Genomic DNA, 5729 nt, shown 5'->3' with positions numbered 1-5729 from the left:
CAGCCTTACCGGAAGCCCTTCCGGGGCGGCCGAGGAACTGATGTAGCTTTGATCGGAAGGGCGGAGCACGTAGGCTAGCGGAGACCCTCCCTCCTCCTACAGAAGCTTTTCAAAGGATGTGGTTCGCGCAGAAATAGGGACCGGCGGGAGTTCTGTGTGAAGGGGAAGCCTGGAGGGCCTGTTGGATCACGTCTGCGTTCTCATGGATGGCGGGGGCAAGAGGTTCGCAGCAAGTTGCAGGATACCCTGAGTTTAGTTATTTCCAGGCCAATGTGGTTATAGAGCAGGATCACTGCGAGGCTCTCTGTGGCTGGACCGGTGTTGCTGCGTAGTGATGCCTTCTACTCAAAGCATTTAGAATTGCATTTAGAATTGCCTTCAGGTCTGATTCTTTTTTTTTTTTTTTTTAACACAGAGGGTTTAATAAAGATTTTACTTTTTTTTTTTTTTTTTTTTTTTTGGTTTTTCTTTTTTTTTTTTTTTTTTTTTTTGGTTTTTCGAGACAGGGTTTCTCTGTGTAGCTTTGCGCCTTTCCTGGAACTCGCTTTGGAGACCAGGCTGGCCTCGAACTCACAGAGATCCGCCTGGCTCTGCCTCCCAAGTGCTGGGATTAAAGGCGTGCGCCACCACTGCCCGGCCAAGATTTTACTTTTAAAATTACTATTTATTAGCGCGCGCACGCGCGCGCGTGTGTGTGTGTGTATGTGTGTGTGTAAGTGATGCATAGAGGGCGTCAATCCTCTGGAGTTACAGCTGATTGTGAACTCACCTCTCTGGGGGGTGAAATTTGGGTCTTCTGCAAGAGTAGCAAGCATTCCTTAACTGCTGAGCCATCTCTCCAGCCCCAAGATTTCTTATTTGTTTATTTGTTTGTCTATTTTTGACACAGGGTCTCTCGGGAGGCAGAGACAGGTGGATCTCTGAGTTCGAGGCCAGCTTGGTCTTCAGAGAGAGTTCCATAGTACTGGAACACACTGGAAGACCCTTCTGGGGTCTTTGAGGGAGTTAAAGAATAAATAATTGGAACTTTTTGCTCAAATTTCTAAAGGTCTTATAATAAAAAACCCTGAGCCAGATACTGGGGTAAATGCTGAAAGATCAGAGAGACAAAGGAACAAGCCACTGCCACGTCTTACCTCTAGGACTCCTCAACATGAAAAACCCTCAGCCAATAGGCCTCTAGCCAAAGGAGCTTCCTCAGTGGAAAAGGCTTCTAGTTCCTGTCTCATCATGCTTTATATACCTTTCTCTGTCCAGCCCTTAAAGACATGTGTGCTTCCCAAGTACTGGGATTAAAGGTGTGTGCCACCACGGCCTGGCTCTGTTTCTCTCCTAAACTAAGTAACCTCATGTAGTCCAGAGGGCTTCAAACTAACAGAGATCAGACGGATCTCTGCCTCCCAACTGCTAGGATTAAAGATGTGTGCCACCACTGCCTGGCATCTATGTTTAATCTAGTAGCTTGTTCTGTTCTCTGATCTTCAGGCATATTTTATTAGGGTATATAATATATCAGCACAGGAACTCACTCTGAAGACCCTTCTAGGGTCTTTGAGGGAGTTAAAGACCAAATAATTAAACAGTTTTACTTAGTTGTGATAAAAAGTAAATTAGGCCGGGCTGTGGTGGCGCACGCCTTTAATCCCAGCACTCGGGAGGCAGAGCCAGGTGGATCTCTGTGAGTTCGAGGCCAGCCTGGGCTACCAAGTGAGTTCCAGGAAAAGACGCAAAGTTACACAGAGAAACCCTGTCTCGAAAAACAAAAAAAAAAAGTAAATTAGGTATAAAACTCTAGACCTACAAAAATAGATAATAAAAAATTTTCTCTACTTTTGCCAAATACAAATGAACTGGATATTGTAACTGTAATTCTTACTTGATAACTGTTTTGTTGTATATAATTTTACTATGTTGAACTTAAAACCTTCCCTTTTTTTATTTAGACAAAAAGGGAGAAATGCTGTGGAATAATCCTTCTGTACACTGTGAAAATGTGTTCCTCTCATTGTTAATAAAAAGCTGATTGGCTAATAGCTAGGCAGGATTTGGGGGGCAGAATGAATTCTGGGAAGAAGAAGGGTGGAGTCTTGGAAGTCTTGAAGAGATGTAGAGAAAAACAAGATGAACATGCAGTGTTGAAGAAAGGTACGAGGGTATGCCAAGTGGCAGAGAGTAGATAAGAACTATGGGTTAATTTAAAATATAAAATTTAGCTAGTAGCCATCTAGCTATCAACTGAACATTTATAATTAGTAAGTCTCTGAATGGTTATTTGGGGGCAGCTGCCAAGACACAGAGAAACTCCGCCTACATTCCAGGACAGATGAGAGTTGCATAGGGAAATCCAGTCTCTGAAAAACAAGTTTAATGCTGAAAAAAATTTTTTTGGATCTAAACTAGATTCTAGAGGAAACAATTATTTTTCCATTTTCAGGTATAACAAATGTTGACGCTGGGCCTGGGGGTTCAAGCCTTTAATTCCAGCTACTCAAGTGTTTGTGGCAAGTTCAAGACCTGCCTGGGATGTAAAGTGAGTTCAAGACCAGCCTGGTAAATGCAGTGAAACTCTGTCTCACCAAGTAAAAAGAAAGCCAGGGAAACAGCTCAGAGGTGGAGCACTTACCTAACCTGTGGCCAATCCTAAATTCAACCCCAGTGCTGAAGAGGAAGACAGGGATACAAAAGAATTGTTTCAGATCCAGAAAGAACCAGCATATTAAGAACCAGAAAAGCCGGGGCGGTGGTGGCGGCGCACGCCTTTAATCCCAGCACTCGGGAGGCAGAGCCAGGCGGATCTCTGTGAGTTCGAGGCCAGCCTGGGCTACCAAGTGAGTCCCAGGAAAGGTGCAAAGCTACACAGAGAAACCCTGTCTCGAAAAACCAAAAAAAAAAAAAAAGAACCAGAAAAAATAATTATGTAGCTAGACGGTGGTGGCCCACGCCTTTAATCTCAGCACTTGGGGAAACAGAAGTAGGCAGATGTCTGAGTTTAAGGCCAGCCTGGTCTACAAAGTGAGTTCAAGGACAACTAGGGCTACACAGAGAAGTCCTGTCTCAAAAAAAAAAAAAAAAAAAAGATATGTGTTTCAGAACATTTGCTTCCTGGGTTTTGAGAATTTTGGGTTGCTTTTATTTTAATTTGGGGTGGGTTCTTATTCTGCACTCTGGCTGGCCTGGTGCTTACTATGTAGCCCAGGCTGGCCTCAAACTTGTGATAATCCTACTACATCATGATGATGATAATAGGGGCTGGAGAGATGGCTCAGTGGTTAAGAGCACCGTCTGCTCTTCCAGAGGTCCTGAGTTCAATTCCCAGCAACCACATGGTGGCTCACAACCATCTGTGATGAGATCTGGTGCCCTCTACTGGCCTGCAGGGACACATGCAGGCAGAATACTGTATAATAATAAATAAATAAATCTTTTAAAAAAATGATAATAATAATAATAGCCTGGCAGTAGTGGTGCATGCCTTTAATCCCAGCACTTGAGAGGCAGAGGCAGATCTCTGCTGAGTTCAATGCTAGCCTGGTCTACAGAGCAAGTTCCAGGATAGCCAGGGCTACACAGAGAAACCTTGTCTCCAAAAAACTAATAAATAAGTAATAATAACAACAACAACAATTCCAAATTAGCCTTCTGACTTTGAGGTTCAGCCCAGTTTGAACGGCAGTCTCCCCTTCTCAATTAAGGACAACTTTATCCTTTCTGTTGCTTGTGGGGGTCCCTGCAAATGCTACAGCCAGCAGGAAAATGGATGGCAAGAGGTAAGAAGGGAAATCAGGTTCAGCACAACTTGGCCAGTGCATGACCAGACTTCTAGAGTCTGACGCTGGGCAGTTGATTTTAGACATATTTAAGTACAACACGATTTTGGAAAAAAGTTTCCTGGTGACAGTTATCTCAATCCCGTGTGCACAATTAAGCTTTAGGTGTGACTACATCAAAACTCTTTGCCCAAGTACATGTGACCTCTACCGTGAGGATGGATTCTATAGTTCAAGAGTCTAGGGTCGCCGGGCGATGGTGGCGCACGCCTTTAATCCCAGCACTCGGGAGGCAGAGCCAGGCGGATTTCTGTGAGTTCGAGGCCAGCCTGGACTACCAAGTGAGTTCCAGGAAAGGTGCAAAGCTACACAGAGAAACCCTGTCTTGAAAGACCAAAAAAAAAAAAAAAAAAAAGAGTCTAGGGTCTGGTGTGGTCTGTGATCAAGATAGCATAGAGGTCACCAGGCTATAAAGTACATGTGACATCTCCCCTACAGATGGGTTCTATTGACTGAGAAACAAAGCTAAAGGTAAAGGCCTAGGGAGGGAAAGTCTGGGATAAAGATTCTGGCGGATTCAAGCCCGGCCTTACAGGTTATTAACCGCATCCAGTCCCAGTCTTCTGAGGGGGAAAGAGGTCTACACATTCCTTGAAGAGATAAGCCTGTGTGCTTAACATTCCTGGTTTTCCTAGTGTTTTCACAGCCGTCCTCCCCTCCCCACCCTCTCTCATATTCCATGTTCAATGCATCTTGCAAATCTTGCTGGCTCTACTCCAGAAATAGCCCCATAAGCTAGGTCTCGCCACCTTGTCTCCATCATTCCCGTCTACCCCGACATCTCATCTGCACTGTCATAGCTACTACTTTCCGCTCTCCTGGTTTCCTTTAAAACCTTATTTATACGATTACATTTGAGTCTAGACTAGGTCCGTTGCCTGACGGCACATTAACTCGACTTAGAAACACAGCTCTGGTGAGCAGATGAAAGCCCTTCACAGACTATGCGATCTTTCATCACAGGGGGGTTGATTTTTGCAAGGCTCCTTTGTAAATGGAAAAGCAGGACTTCAAAGGAGAAGGAACAGAGCAGCCTCGGGCTCCTGGAACAGGGGACTCAGCAGCTGAAATCCTGCTTTTTTTCTCTTGATCTTTTGCCTGGGGTTTGAGGTAGGAAATTCTCTGGCTTAGTTATATCCCGGCCTATCTAGGCTTTGCAGACGGATGTGTTTGAAGCTCCTTTTTTCACAGCCATGAGGTTTGTTTGTAGTTCACCTCCTGTTCTGTTTGCTTCACTGCCCAGATCACTATCTCAGAAGCCCTACCCACCCCATCCTGCACTTGCACTTTGCCAGTCAGAGCCAGAAGCATCATTGTGGATCCTCCAGTATAGGCTTCATCAAGCAAAATCTAAACTGAGGCACACTATATAATAAAAAGGCCAGCCGGGTGGTGGCGGCGCACGCCTTTAATCCCAGCACTCGGGAGGCAGAGCCAGGCGGATCTCTGTGAGTTCGAGGCCAGCCTGGGCTACCAAGTGAGTTCCAGGAAAGGCGCAAAGCTACTCAGAGAAACCCTGTCTCGAAAAACCAAAAAAAAAAAAAAATAAAATAAAATAAAAATAAATAAAAATAAAAAAAGGCCAATGAAGGGGCAGGCTGTTTCCTTATTGCTTCTTAAATTCTATCTTTTCCTTTCACCATAGACTTTGAAGACTATATTGTTCTTGGCCACAAATAAACAATCTACTTATTTGTCTGGCTATTGTTTTGTTTTTCTTTGCTCCATTTCTTTTTTAGATTTATTCATCTTATTGTATGTGTATAAGGGTTTTGCCTGTGTGTATGTATGTGCACCACACGCATGCAGTGCCATTGGAGGTCAGAAGAGGGCGTCAGATCCCCTGGAACTGGAAGAGTAGCAAGTGCTCTTAACTTTTAAGCCATCTCTCCAGCCCAGAGC

General features: G+C 44.4%; 1 long non-coding RNA gene across 3 annotated transcripts; it reads left to right on the top strand.

Moving 5' to 3' along the window:
* The first annotated feature begins 111 nt into the window (after positions 1-111).
* LOC128116762 (uncharacterized) lies at positions 112-5197 on the top strand. Of its 3 annotated transcripts, XR_008220590.1 has the most exons (4): positions 112-222; positions 2435-2530; positions 3651-3767; positions 4791-5197. It is a non-coding gene; the product is annotated as an uncharacterized LOC128116762 (long non-coding RNA). The 3 variants fall into 3 exon arrangements; XR_008220588.1 differs by having other exon boundaries at positions 3651-5197; XR_008220589.1 differs by having other exon boundaries at positions 121-382; positions 3651-5197.
* The last annotated feature ends 532 nt before the right edge of the window (positions 5198-5729 follow it).

This window comes from Peromyscus californicus, unplaced genomic scaffold (assembly GCF_007827085.1).
Source record: "Peromyscus californicus insignis strain IS unplaced genomic scaffold, ASM782708v3 Scaffold_20__1_contigs__length_68692818, whole genome shotgun sequence".
Taxonomy (NCBI): domain Eukaryota; kingdom Metazoa; phylum Chordata; class Mammalia; order Rodentia; family Cricetidae; genus Peromyscus; species Peromyscus californicus.
This window is presented reverse-complemented; position numbering and strand designations above follow the sequence as displayed.